This window comes from Denticeps clupeoides, chromosome 10 (genome assembly GCF_900700375.1).
Source record: "Denticeps clupeoides chromosome 10, fDenClu1.1, whole genome shotgun sequence".
Lineage (NCBI taxonomy): Eukaryota > Metazoa > Chordata > Actinopteri > Clupeiformes > Denticipitidae > Denticeps > Denticeps clupeoides.
The window spans coordinates 19035048-19050726 of NC_041716.1; the positions used below are offsets into that span (position 1 = coordinate 19035048).

At 42.3% G+C, this 15679-nt stretch overlaps 1 long non-coding RNA gene across 1 annotated transcript; it reads left to right on the plus strand.

Annotated features, from left to right (window-relative positions):
- Positions 1-6969: 6969 nt before the first annotated feature.
- On the plus strand, positions 6970-11264 carry LOC114797873 (uncharacterized). The gene is made up of 4 exons (XR_003751003.1): positions 6970-7049; positions 8251-8500; positions 9666-9954; positions 10080-11264. It is a non-coding gene; the product is annotated as an uncharacterized LOC114797873 (long non-coding RNA).
- The last annotated feature ends 4415 nt before the right edge of the window (positions 11265-15679 follow it).

The window sequence follows — 15679 nt, forward strand, 5'->3', positions numbered from 1 at the left end:
TGCTTGGGCGAGTGAAGTTTAATATCACCGTAAAAGAATGACACAGATACAGGAGACAGTATGAATCGTTCTTGAAGGTAAATCAGGATTAGGGAGTAGCCTCATGTAATGCATGTAAACAGGAAGTGTTTTTTAAATTGCGTATTAAACACTAGCAAACAGCCACTCTGAAAACGGACTCCACAGGGAGTTGAACCCCGCCCTGATCATGAAGGTCAGGTGTGCCACCACCGGAGCCTTTTTTTTGGGCTTTTTTTTTTTTGCTACTACAGTTAATTATTAAACTGGTAAAGAAACTATGTACAAGTATGAGCCGCCCCCTAGACCATATTTCAAGAAAAGTGAGGTTTGTATGTGCAAAGTTTGCTTATAGATGCATGAGGAATATATGGTGCATATGTGCGAGGTTTGCATGTTGATGCGTCAGGAATATATGGCGTATGTGCGAGGTTTGCATGTAGATGTGTGAGGAAAGGTAGTGTATATGCAATGTTTTCTTGATAAATGACAGAGGGGGCTCCTCATAAACAAGCAATTTACAGGTTAAATTAATTCCAATTCGTGTCCAATTCATCTCCAATTGGCCTAGTTGTTTTGTGGGGGAAACCGGAGAACCCGGAGAAAACCCAAGCTGGCACGGGGAGATACATGCAAATCTCCACACAGAAGGAAATTTCCTTGCTGCGAGACAAGGTGCTAACCACAATGTCACCGTGTCGCCCGTTACTAAATACTTACCTTAATACTTACCTGTACTAGTGATCACTATTGGTGTTGCTAGTGTTACTAATAGTGGTACTAGTAAGGTGGAAGGAGGAAGCACATCTCCGTAGCCAGGTCCCAGATGCCAGGAATGGAGTTCAGCTCCTCGACAACGTCTTCAGGAAGACCAATCTCCTGGGATCCCTGTGGACTGTCTGCTGCCGGGTCGCTGTTCATCATTTCTTCCTCCATCTGGTTCTGAAGTGCAGCTCTTCGCGCCACCTCTCTGTAGTAGGGCTCCTGAAGATGGTGACGCACCCGAAGAATCCAGCGCTCCTCTTCGCTCTCAGATGTGCAGGTGGAGGGCTGATGAGCGCTGGTGACGGAGGTGACTGGAACCACACTGGGCAGAGGTGTGGCAAGACCATCCTGTTGCCTGCTGCATGGAGGCAGGAAGCCCATCTCCACAGCCAGGTCCTGGATGCCAGGAATGCAGCTCAGCTCCATTACAGCATCCTCAGGAAGTCTGATCTCCTGATTGACTTCCTGATTGGGTGCCTGTGGAGCATCCTGCACCTGCTGCATACAGGGCCTGCTCCACGGCAGAGCTGGAGGGGAGTTGGTGACCCTCACACATGCCCACGGTATACCTGATTCGTACAGTGACATAAATTTTACTGAGATTTTTTAACATTGACATTTTATTTTTGATACCTTAAAATGGTATATATGTTTATACTGGATTTACAGTGGGCTACACCTCTGGGTTTTTTCTTTTTTTGTTTTATCTTTAAATTGATCTCGAGTGATCAAAAACTCACAACAAACCTCTCAGATATTAGAATAATGAAAAAATCAGTAGAATACTGAAAACACAGTATTATTTCCTAATTTCTTACCAGTGTGAACTGCTACTCTTGGGAGGATCTTACGCGGTGGCCTCCTGGCGACTGTTGGCTCCTTGGGCTTCTTCCGAGGCCGGCCCATCCTTCTCTTAAAAAATTCTCTCTCTCTGTCTCCTGAAAAGAAAGCTGTACAGGTAATAAATGATGCTAAGCTAAATGATGCTAAGCTAATCACTCAACCAGAAACTACAAACTAAATTAGTTATCAATTCAAAAAAATAAAAATACTTAACAACAGCACTAAAATAGTAAAAGTAGTTAGCCTTTAAAAAGGCTTTTGGGGTGAAAAGTTCAATTTTTTTTCTGAAGAAAGCACAAAAGTACAAAAAAGCAAAAGTACAGAAAATGTCACTGTCTCTTTCTGTGTCACTTAGCAACAGTCTGTTATAAACATACCTTCATATGTAACAGCACTGAGCAGCCAATCAAGAGCCACATATTTAAATAAACATTTAAATCTTTAAACAAAAACTTTATTCATAATTGCACCTTTCCACATCAGTATTGAAAATCAAGATTTTTGGGGTAAATACTTGTTTGATAAATTTGAGAGTTTAATGATTATTAAATAAAAAATAAAAAAAGCCTCAATTGTGTTTATTTGAATTATTTCATTAAATTTAGAGGTTGCATAGATTCATTCTTGAAATATCATCTTTAAAATATCTACTTTTTAATGTTTGATAGAGGGAAAGTACAACTATAGGAATTCTTAATTGCAATGATTTCTTCTGTCCACTAGAAGGTGGTAAAGATCCCCCCTCCCTCTCTCACTCATTTACAAGGTCAGAACTATTAAGCACCTTAAGGTGAAAAAAAGTCATTCACAGAAAAAAAAAAAATTGTTGAACATTTAAACATTTGAACAATCACAGCTTAAAAAGCCCATACCCTGCCCTGCTTAAGGAGACAGAATCGTCCCCATGAAGATGCTCCCACTTGCAGCGAGTCTGGAGCAGCAGCGGCACTGCAGGACCCTCATTTTGTTTTCTTTGTCTGTATTGAAGCCTCATGATATACACATTACCCTGACATAATGTCCAGGTTCATATTTCACAATATTTTATTTGCATATTTAATTATTGTCAGAGTCAGAAGCTGTTCCCCTTAGAGACCTGCTGCTATGGGATATGGGTGTGGTGCGGTGCGGTCCCCTGGATTTTCAGTCTTTAATTTTTCTGATGTCTTCAACACTGGTGCTGAGGTTCCCAGCTTGAGTAAGAGACATGCAGAACTGGCCAATATTTTCATGGATTTCTTCAAGACACAGACACACATCTTAAATTATGCTGCCAGATCAGAAAAATTGACTTGGTTGTAAATACATACAAGGGAATGTTAAGTGATCCTGGGAGGCTAAATTGGGTGTTTTTAATGTCTACACTTCTTTTCTTGTTTCTTTTGTCTCCTTTTGCTTGCTTTTGTGCCCTTTATGAGTTATTTTGCTGGTATTTTAGTCTTACCTAGCTGCCCACCACATGAAAAGCAGGTTGTTTTGGAGTGTGGCGCAGATCTTTTGCATACTGGGTCTTTTGCAGTGTGCTTTATTTTATTGTAATATGGGGAAGATGACATATTGAGTGTTATGTTTACACGTTTTTATATGTACCTTAAAAAAGGGCCAGAAGTCAGGAATGCATAGAGAAGGTTCACCTTGCGTTGTTGCAGCAGCACTCCAGACAAGGTCAGTCACCTCCTTCTATTAGAAGATGGTGGACCAATGCAACCTGGGGGGTGGGGGTCGTAGTAGCCTAGTGGGTAACACACTCGCCTATGAACAAGAATACCCAGGTTCAAACCCCACTTACTACCTCTGTGTCCCTGAGCAAGACACTTAACCCTAAGCTGCTCCAGGGGGAACCCTAAGCTGTCCCTGTAACTACTGATTGTAAGTCACTATGGAAAAGGGCATCTGATAAATGCTGTAAATGTAAATGTAACCTCTGCATGGCCGAGGTAAGAGTTGTGTTCCAGCTGAAAACAATGCGAGCCACAGAAAGGGTTTGTCTTCTATATTTTCATTTATTACAGCACAGCGATTAAAGCACTGTTATGACTGTTGTGACGTTTCCGCTCAGGACTTTTATTCTGACACTTCATCCGGTTTAGACAGCTGTTGGACTTCAATAAACTTTATTGAATACAAAATCAAACTTAGTTGGCATAAGGGCAATATTTTAATTTATATGACACATTATATGACAGCCAGCACAATAAAATATATAGCAAAGAAATAAATAAACAGTTTGGTTTTAAAAAAAAGTGACAATTTTCTGTTCTTGTATTTCAAAAGATGTTTCAAAACCAGCGATTGACGTCAGAAGGGTAGATGTCAGATAAAGTTCTGAAATTCACCTCTTTGGGTTTTGGGGGAACTGGGCATTTTAAATATCAAGTTTGATTTTTCATACTTCATCTGATCTTAATTTGCAATGAATGCCACCCCTAGATTATTATAAGAGAATTAATACATTTTTTCATTTAGAAGAACATTAGATCATCTGTGTCTGTGTTGCATGTTGATTTTGTGAACTCACACGTTTTTTTTGAATGTGTGTTAATTTGCATGAATGGTTCTGGTCCATGCGTGTCTCAGTCTTTACTCCCTCTGCAGTTCTCTGTAGTCTAGACACAACTCCTTGCCATCTTGGTCATCTAGTGTTAGGTAGCGCCTCTTTTCCCCCTCGCTCATCCACCTCTGTCTTATCCTGAACTCACACATACACAAAGCGTACAAACCATCAGCTTGGTTACCCATATAAGCAGAAAAGAGATGCCTGCTGTACTTTACCTGTAGGTAAAAAAGTAAAACGGTAAACCTTCTTGATGAAAAATATTTCAACGTTATTCAGGGTTCTTTGGTGGGTTCTCATTTCACTTTGCTAAATTCTTGCTGTTCTGCTGCCTCAGTTCAGACATTACAGACTGGCCTTTCTCCAGCGGCTTTCTCCGACCTCTTACTTAGATCACCGTTCCTGGTGCAGTTCTGTGGAAATATCATAAAACCAAGAGGAGGCGAGAAAATGGTGCTGCACAGTAGGATTGTAATCTGTCCTTTCTGTAAATTCTCATTCTGTAAGGTTTGCACTAGAGTGTCAATCAAGACCATAATCCTCTCAAAGGATCATCCTTTTATCAATTGAGCATCCTTTTTCCCCTTCCCTTGCCCTCTCTAATATGGATAACAGTTCTGATGAGTAGTTTCTCGGCCATGAGCTCTATAAAGTTCTGTTCATGGAACACCAGGTGTTTAATGCTTATGAATGTCCTGTACAATGTAAATTGTAATTTTTAAGTCAACAAAGAGACTGCATAAGAGAAAATGTAAGTGCTGAAAAAGAGTCATGCTTTAATACCTATAAACTTTATTTAATACCAACATGCCTTTTTGTGTTCATTCATACATTCCTCAATCTTTGCCCTGCCAGTAGGGAAGAAAGTGGGGCACAGACTTGATATGTTGTGCATTCCTGCAATGCTGGCTTTGAGGCAGAATCACAAATTGATATGTGCATCTAAAACAGAGAGTAAAGCAGATTAACACCATGCACACACTTGAGCTATTCTGACTTCAGTTTATGACAAGTACTTCAAGTGCTGAGACTCCTATTCCACTGACCACATTGTGGGTCCAGAGAATGTACTAGACAACAGATTAAATTGAAATGATGAGATGAAATACATTTAGGAAAAGATGCAAAAAAAGATCAATCAGTACAGGATTTAGCAGAAATATATATGACTATAACCACAATCAGTACATACAGTATTTAATGTATCTAGACAATATCAGCTGCATATGACTTAAGCATGGATAAAGTTTGCTATACAACATATAAAAGTAAAATAAATGTCCTTCACTTATGGTGTGGAGCTCCACACCTCACAGTGACTGCAGCCAGATGCTCTTGGACGTCTGGGCTGCTGCCACCTGCTGGTGTTTGACGGGCACTACAGGCGCACGGGACAGCTTTTGTTTGAAAGCGCAACGTGACGCGCTTATCAGCCGCAAGGGGGCGCCACAGCCCCTGCTGAGCAAAATAATGTGACTGAGGGGGAAAAAAGGAAAAATTATTTGAGGGAAGGATTGTAGGCGTGTGCGCCTGTGTCACGCTTAAACTGCCATTAAACAAGCGAAAAAAAACACAACTGAACGATCACACATCGAATCCTTGCTGGTGAAACGTGCTGTTCGTGTGAGCTGCTGCATTAACACTGAGCATTTGAGCATCGACAAACCTTCATCATTTTAAGAAGATTTTTATCTTCAGTGATTGGACAACGATCCTCATCGGATTTCAGACCGACGTCTTCTGGAGATCATCAGGTGAGAAAATATCCGGGCATGTCTGCTCACCCTACACAGGGCTTTAGCTTGCAATACAGCAAAAAGGTAGAATTTTAGTCAGAAAAAGTGTAGACGCTGCGTTAGTCATCAGTTCTGATCAGTTTTCAGTGTGAAATGATGAAGTAAAATGTGTAAGAGTGAAGTGTTTAGCGTCTGCTAGTTGTGCTGGGTCAGTGGAGAGGTGGTGCAGGGAAAAACGAAGCTCCGGAGTTGTGTGTGCAGCTAAAAAAGAGGTCGGCAGACGCAGAAAGCGCTTTATTTTGTCTTCAGGCTCCAGCAGGCGCGTTATGAGACGCCGCTACTGAGAGCTGTATTCTCCACTCACACAGAAAACAGCATGGCAAGGTGCAGCGACTCTTACAAGCGACTGAATTATCAGGTTCTATGTGACGTCGTGCAGCAGTGAAACACAAAACAGTCACGTTCGTGTTAAACCGTGCAGGCGGTATTTACTGTAGACATTTTGCTTTTCTGTAACTCATTGTTATTGTGCAGAAAAATCTTCTGAAAGTGAGGCAGGGCGAGCACCACGCAGTACAGTGATCACGTGCTTGGCTCTGATTGGCCGAACTGTTAAACTGTTGCCACAAGTTTTTGCTCTTATTTAATGTTACATAATACAAATAATATTTCAAATCTGTTCGTCATACATTCGATCATACATCTAACACATTTCAGTCAGCACATTATCATTAAACACATTAACACATCTAATAACTTTAATTTAATTACACACACACACCACCCTCCATAAGTTCAGTCTTTTATACCTGATCTTTTATTGTTCACATTGTTCTGCTTGTCTGCTCTCCATCCAGTTTGGGTGGTATATTTGACAGGCTTTTACTAAGGAGAGGATGCCGTGGAAGGTGAGGTGGCATAAGGTGGATTTGGCAGACCCTCAAAGTTGGCCGTGTGATGGGACCAAGCAAGTGACTACAAATACAGAAATATGTAATGTATGTAATTAACATTGTAGTAATCAAAACATTCTTTCAAAACTATTCTAGGTGTCCTATGCCAAGGACTTCCAGGAGGACCCTTGGCGTGGCCGAGTGAACCTTGATGTTTTGTGATATTTTTTTTATTTTTTGGTGAGTTGTTCTAAGACTGTAAACTTTTAACTCATGTGCAGGCATGATTATAACTTCCTGCTCTTCCCCATTTAGTTGCCCCTCGCCCCAAGCACAGATGAATATTTTTCATATGCATTCTCCTGTTCCTCAACAGAAAATCGACAGTTTGTACAGTTGGGCAAAATATCCCCAACGTTCAGAAAAAATCAACTACAGCTAGGGTTGTGCTCAAGGTCAGAAGATAAGATACATCCATCATGGAACTGAATGTCATGATAATCTTTCTGTGAATTATTTGTACTGTTCCTTTTCCAAGATGGAATGATTGTACAACACATACATTCATTTTGTGCATATTTACTAAATGAATACATACATACAATATTTGGTTGCACCTTCACCAAATGCTTCTGTCACCAACAAGCTTCTGTCATCATTCTGTTCCAATATTTGACCATTTTCCTTGAATATGAATTAGTTGGTTTACAGGCATGATCTGGCTTTTATGCATAGTCCTTGAATTTTCTACAGGGTTTCTACAGATTATTCCAAAAGCTAAATGTTGCCTGGAGAACCCATTCCACAACCAGTTTTGATGTATGTCTGGGATCATTGTCCTGCTCACAAACCCAATTTTGTCCAAAGATATTCTAGAGCCTTCAGCACCACTTACTTAAAATGGCTCAAAATATTTACATTTTTAGGCAAAATCCAAAATGAATTAAAACGGCTGTACCAAATAAATCTTTAAAGATTATGAGCAAAACATTCATGTCAGTGGTGAGTGTTTTGTCACGCAGGGGCGCAATACGAGGAAAACCACAGATACTTTGTTAGTTTTAATCTGCCTGGAGAGGCTGTTTATTCGGGTTGCCATGTGAAAACACAGCCAGAGTGTGAGGGCGGTGGCTTCCAGACACTGAAGGGCTGTGCTGTGTGGTGTCTCGTCCCAGGATTCCCGCTCCGCCAACACATAGAGAGGGAGACACGATTTAATTTCTGGTCGGATTGCCACCATAAACATGCACGCAGTTCGCCAACCCCGTGCTGTTCTATGGAATCTCCTTTTATCTGCGTCGCTGCCGGCATCTAACTACGCTTCTTGGAGTATCATGTTGTTCTTTGCATATTTAAATGTGTGACTTTATTTATTTATTTCTACATTCTCAACTTTAAATGTTAATCACAAAACATTTATGTATGTGGTTTTTTTTTATAGCAGATTACAGTGTCCCTGAGAAAATCGTAGATTCTCATAAATCCAGTATGGAGAGAAAGGTTGAACACTGAGCTCCACATCACAGAGGGAGAGAGCGATGGGGAGAATGAAGAGCATGAGGTATGGAAGGCTGAAAAAGCACACAGACGAAAACAACACATCGCCATCAAGAGTAAGGACATCTTTAAACCCGTACCTGGACAAGATAAACTCATGAGAACTGTGAAGACCAATAGGTACAAGATAAAAGGTACAGTCTTCATCAACTTCTGCTGAACTTCCTCAAAAAAGATCGTGAAGAGGATCTCCCGCATTAAATATGTGTGTTTCACATACAAATTAAGATAAGATAAGATAAACCTTTATTAGTCCCACAAGTGGGAAATTGCACTTGTCATGGCAGAAAGTGGATAAAAGCAGAAGGTAATAGCAGCATAAAAAATAATATAAATATAGATCTGTATATATGTACAAATTTACAATTTAACAGAATGTGCCAAACGTGTGTGTGTTTGTCTGTGTATGTGTGGTCAGCAGTGAGGTCTTTGTTATAGAGTCTGACTGCGGTTGGAAGAAAAGACCTTCTGAACCTCTCCTTCCCACATCGTGGGTGCAGTAGCCTGCCACTGAAAGAGCTGCTCAGTGCTGTCAGAGTTTCCTGCATGGGGTGGGAGATGTTGTCCGACAGGGATGACAGCTTAGCCACCATTCTCCTGTCACTCACCACCTCCACTGGGTCCAGAGGGCATCCTAGAACAGAGCTGACCTTCCGGATCAGCCTGTTCAGCCTCTTCCTGTCCCCAGAAGAGATGCTGTTGCCCCAGCAGACCACACCGTAAAAGAGTCATAAAAGGTCTTTAGGAGTGGCCCCTGTACTCCAAAAGACCTGAGCCTCCACAGCAGGTACAGCCTGCTCTGCCCTAAAGTGCACTAAAGTGCATTAGTGTTATGAGTCCAGTCCAGTTTATTGTTCAGGTGAACACCAAGGTACTTGTAGCTCTTCACAGCCTCAATGGCCATACCCTGGATGTCCAGTGGTTGCAGTGGAGGATGTTTGTGCCTGCGGAAGTCTACCACCAGCTCTTTGGTTTTTCCAGTGTTGAGGTAGTTCTGCTGACACCAGTCCACAAAGTCCCTTGTCAGTTCCATGTACTCCCTGTCGTCCCCATCAGTGATGAGGCCGACTATTGCAGAGTCATCAGAGAACTTCAGCAGGAAGCAGTTGGTGGAGTTGTGTGAGAAGTCTGAAGTATAGATTGTGAAGAGGAACGGCGCCAGAACCGTTCCCTGCGGGGCCCCCGTACTGCAGACAACCGTGTCTGACACACAGTTCTCACATACTGTGGTCGGTTAGTGAGGTGTAATGTTTGGGTGTGCGTTTTAATTATGGTTTAAATGCATTGTGTCTGTATTAGCACAGCGGGTGTAGAGCCATGTTTTGCCACCAGGGGAAACAACCAGTAGGAAGTGGCGACTCTCACAAAGTTTTCTTAAATAGAGGAATGCCTGAGCGAGTGAGCAGCACTGATGTCTTTTGTCTCTTGGTTTTTTTTCTGTGAAAACAGAAGCACCAGCAGGTCATTCCACCCACACACTTTTAAACGTGGAACAGTCCTGGCCTCTGGGACCTGTAACAAATGCACCGAGATCTTCGAGGAAGAAACATCCAAGAGTTCCTTGCTGCTTTCTATGTCTTTAACTCTGGTGAGAACAAGGACCTTGAATCCTTGAAAACATTTCTCACAGGACAGACTAGGGTCTTTCTTAGTGACTTACAAAGAAACGGAGTCAGAACAGACATCTGGATATTTTGCTCTGCTTCCTTTTAGGAATTTGATTGCATTCTAACCAGAAACTCCTACAAGGTCTTCTGCCAGGTACTTTACCAGGAATATGCACGGGATGTCTTTGCGAGTGGCATGAATCATCAGAAGCCAAGACGGAGCTGACAGAGAACCCTTCGTCTTTGAAACACAAACATTTTAGAAAACAGGAACGTTAGCACTCTATGTTCTTCTGGGGAACACACATGAAGAAGACAACAAACCACGTGGCACTGCAAACCTCAAATCGAGGACTTCACAGGCCATCTCTCCAGTCTGGGTGAACGTCCCTTCTGCTGTGCTTTACTTTTGTTAAAAAAAATAAATCCTTGATGAAAAATCTTCCCCGTTGCATAGGCGTTCTTCAGGGTTCTTTGGTGGGTTGTCATCTCACTTTGCTGCATTATCCCTGTTCTGCTCCTTCAGTTCAGACATTACAGACCTGCCTTTCTCCAGCGGCGTAGTCTGGATATCCGGCCCCTTAACTAGATCGCCGTTCCTGGAGCAGCAGACACAAAACAGCAGCTTCTGTGGAAAAATCAGAAATCCAACACGAGTCAAGAAAACGGGGCTGCACAGTAGCACCAGCGGGAATTATAATCTGTCCTTTCTGTAAATTCTCATTCTGTAAGGTTTGTAAGGTTTGAATGTCAATCAAGATCATAATCCTCTCAAATGATCATCCTTTCTCAGCATAAATAATTATTGCACTAAAATAAAAATACTTTCTACACAGGACTTTCAAAACTGTAACAAACATGGCACTGTACAACAAAAACAGTTTACTGAAACAGAAAAATACTTTCCATATTTTAGCGCCATAAATTGACCATAAATAATTAAAAGTGTCACTGGCGTTCATTTGCTCCTCTTTATTTGCACTTCGTGACTGAGAATAGTACGCTGTAAATGATGGAGAGAGATCAAGATATACATTTTGGAAACATTTATGCAAGTAAATAGCCATACAACTATTTTGAATGAGTTTGAACAGATTTAGGGGGCAATCACTTTGTCACACAGGGCCATGTTGCTTTGGATTTCTTTTCTCCCTTAAAAATACAATCCTTCAATTCTAAAACGCATTTGGTGTTTTCTTGTATTGTCTCTGACTGTGAGCCATTATCAATCACCTCTAGTGGGTCGCCCCATCCATCCTTATATTTATCTATATGTGGCACTCATTGCAAAAGTTTGGACCCCCCTGTTCTATAGTGTGACATGGATACACATTAAATATTCACTGACAAAAATAAGTGAGATACTTACAGTCCTTTTTTTTTTTTACAGTAAATTCATACTTTCAGGGTGGTTGGTTCTCATCTCTATAGCCCAGTGTATTAGGTGCAACTCTGGAACAGCTCATCCAGCATGTTGCCTGTTTCTATTCTGGGCAGCTGCCTCACATCACCTATCCCAGGCGTGGGCAAACTACGACTCGCGGGCCATATATGGCCTGCCGAACCTGTTTAAATTTTATTAAACAAAAAATTGCGATTCAAAAGTCATGTACCAAGGCAGATTTTTTGCTGGCATTCAAACTACCATTTGAAAGAATGCATGATAGAGGCATATAAAAGACACTGCTCAGCTCCTTGTTTTAATCAGAGGCAGTAACGACAATTTTGAGATAACAGAGGACTTTATGGCCATGGAGTCCCTGAAAAGTCCCTAAAAGAATGAAGCTACCTTGCCAACATCACCACAGATGGATCGCCGAATTCAACTGGAAAACACGTTGGGCTGCTTAAAAGTATCCAGGAAAAAGTTAACGAGGAAAACACTGAACAGGATGTGATTTTCCTTCACTGCATCATTTATCAGGAGTCTCTGTGTAAATCCGCATTGCATCTTAATCATGTTGTTAATCCAGTTTTGTTGACTTCAAGGGGACTTCAGAATCAACCGTTTATTAAGTTTCTGGATGAAACCGATGCGGATCACCAGAACTTGCTTTACGACTCTCGAGTCCGCTGGTTAAGTTTAAGCAAAGTGTTCCAACGAGTGTGCAGCGCATTTTTTGGAGTTAATGGGGAAAGCCGACAACTTTCCTCAGCCGAAGGACAAAAACTGGCTCTGACCTACACCAAGAATTCTGCCGTTTGTTCACTATTTCGTACCTGTTCATGTTTGACACCGATGCTCTTTGACCCCTGCGCTCCCAACACTCGTTGCCTTTTCCTGCTCCACAGACAATCCCCGCTCTCCCAGTATGACCCCTTTTGGCCTGACTCCTCTCCAGCCAGCCTGCTCCGCGGTGACGTGTGGCTCCAATGGACCATAGGTTCTCAGCGGACAGTTCTGCCCGTGCGATTGCGCCCCAGGTCCTGCCCTCTGGTAAGGGCGCATGGGGAAGATTGGAGGAAAGTGCATTAAAAATCAGGCAGAAGGTTCAAGAAGGTTCATCTTGTGATGCAGGAGCATCCTGGACAAAGTCAGCCAATTTTAGAAGATGGTGGAACGCAGCCTATTGTCTCTGCATTGCCGAGTTAAGAGGTGTGTTCAAGTTTAAAAGTATTCGAGCCACTGAAGGGGTTTGTATTTAGTTGGTTTTTAGGTTGGATATTCAACAGATATTCGTAAGTTCACTATGGTTTATTTGTGAATTACATCGACCTGATCGACCTGAGACTTGCTCAAGGAATTGGGCTGCAAGTTTTGGATATCACGGCATACATCAAGTACTTCCTTACGCTCCTGTATTTGGAACACGGAACACCTCACTCACCACTGTTGTCTTGCCACAGCCACCTGTGGCAAGCCTTTCCTGTTGATCACAGTGACCGATCATCTCTGTAGCGCGTACCTGGTCCAGGTCCAGCTCCACTTCTTCAGGCTGATCATCTGGATTGGACACCTCATTGCTCTGGCTGAACTCTTGTATTGTAAAGGAGGAATCAGGCTTTTCATTGTGACCTTTGGGTTCTTCCCGGTTTGAGGGCCTTTAGTCTGGATACATTTCCCCTCCAGGCCTTGCTTTGACATTCTTGTTTCTGCTGGGCTTACCATGTTGACCCCACAAGCTTCACTTGTGCTGCTGACCTGTCCCTCCTGCGCAGGTTGGCTTCAAAAAATGCAGACTTTTTTGCCGATGGAGGTGGTGTTGGTGGTCCAGGTGAGGTCGTCTAAGATGTGATACTTGGTGCTGATTACAGTTTCTACCATGGAACAGTGGACACTGAGTGGTGTGTGGGTTGGTGGGGTGAGTCTTCCTGAGACCTCTCTGACATGAAGTCTAGTATCCAGTTAAAGAGGGAGGTGAACAGTTTTGGGGGGATGATGGTGTTGAATGCTGAGCTAGAGCCCATAGGTCTCTTTAAAGAGGGTCTTTATTTCTTTATTTTTAACTACTTTAATTTAAATGCAATTATCTTCATTTTTGCTCATCATCTAACAGTGGTTTGTTCACATGTGTCACATGTGTGAAAGACAACACACATTTAAAGATTTATATTTTTTCCTTATTTAGATGTTATGTCTTCCACAAACAAGAGACAAGGAAAGCACCAGCTCCAGACTGCGTCTCCTCTTCCTCCTTCAAAACCTTTGCTGACCAGCTGAATCCAGGTTTTGCACATGGACTGTCCTCAGGGATGAGTCCTCTCCCCACAGCGTTCCAGGACCGGCTCCAGAACTACTGAAGTGGGTCACTTTAAAAGAATTACACAGATACAGGAGACAGTATGAATAGTCTTCGAAGGTAAATCATGCTGGATTAGGGAGTAGCCTCATGTAATGCATGTAAACAGGAAGTGTTTTTTAAATTGCGTATTAAACACTAGCAAACAGCCACTCTGAAAACGGACTCCACAGGGAGTTGAACCCCGCCCTGATTATGAAGGTCAGGTGTGCCACCACCGGAGCCTTTTTTTTGGGCTTTTTTTTTTCTTATACTGTTAATTGTTAAAGAAACTATGTACAAGTATGAGGCACCGCCTAGACCATATTTGAAGAAAAGTGAGGTTTGTATGTGCGAAGTGTGCATGAAGATGCATGAGGAATATATGGCATATATGCAAGGTTTGCATGTTGATGCGTCAGGAATATATGGCGTATGTGTGAGGTTTTTATGTAGATGTGTGAGGAATATATGGTGTGTGTGTGAGGTTTGTATGTAGATGCGTGAGGAATATATGGCGTATGTGTGAGGTTTGCATGTAGATGTGTGAGGAAAGGTAGTGTATGTGCGGTTTTCTTGATAAATGGCTGAGGGGGCGCCTCATATACAAGCAATTTACAGGTTAAATTAATTCCAATTCGTGTCCAATTCATCTCCAATTGGCCTAGTTCGTTTGTGGGGGAAACCGGAGAACCCGGAGAAAACCCACGCTGGCATGGGGAGATACATGCAAATCTCCACACAGAAGGAAATTTCCTTGCTGCGAGACAAGGTGCTAACCACAATGTCACCGTGTCGCCCGTTACTAAATACTTACCTTAATACTTACCTGTACTAGTGATCACTATTGGTGTTGCTAGTGTTACTAATAGTGGTACTAGTAAGGTGGAAGGAGGAAGCACATCTCCGTAGCCAGGTCCCAGATGCCAGGAATGGAGTTCAGCTCCTCGACAACGTCTTCGGGAAGACCAATCTCCTGGGATTCCTGTGGACTGTCTGCTGCTGGGTCGCTGTTCATCATTTCTTCCTCCATCTGGTTCTGAAGTGCAGCTCTTCGCGCCACCTCTCTGTAGTAGGGCTCCTGAAGATGGTGACGCACCCGAAGAATCCAGCGCTCCTCTTCGCTCTCAGATGTGCTGGTGGAGGGCTGATGAGCGCTGGTGACGGAGGTGACTGGAACCACACTGGGCAGAGGTGTGGCAAGACCATCCTGTTGCCTGCTGCATGGAGGCAGGAAGCCCATCTCCACAGCCAGGTCCTGGATGCCAGGAATGCAGCTCAGCTCCATTACAGCGTCCTCAGGAAGTCTGATCTCCTGATTGACTTCCTGATTGGGTGCCTGTGGAGCAACCTGCACCTGCTGCATACAGGGCCTGCTCGACGGCAGAGCTGGAGGGGAGTTGGTGACCCTCACACATGCCCACGGTATACCTGAGTAGTACAGTGTCATAAATATACTGAGATTTTTAACTTTTTTTTTAACATTGACATTTTTTTTTTTATTTTACTGACTTTGATACCTTAAAATTTAATATATGTTTATACTGGATTTACAGTGGGCTACACCTCTGGGTTTTTTCTTTTTTTTTTAATCTTTAAATTGATCTCGAGTGATCAAAAACTCACAACAAACCTCTCAGATATTAGAATAATGAAAAAATCAGTAGAATACTGAAAACACAGTGTTATTTCTTAATGTCTTACCAGTGTGAACTGCTACTCTTGGGAGGATCTTGCGCGGTGTCCTCCTGGTGACTGTTGGCTCCTTGGGCTTCTTCCGAGGCCGGCCCATCCTTCTGTTAAAAAAATCTCTCTCTCCGTCTCCTGAAAAGAAAGCTGTACAGGTAATAAATTATGCTAAGCTAAATGATGCTAAGCTAATCACTCAACCAGAAACTACAAACTAAATTAGTTATCAATTTTAAAAAATAAAAATACTTAACAACAGCACTAAAATAGTAAAAGTAGTTAGCCTTTAAAAAGGCTT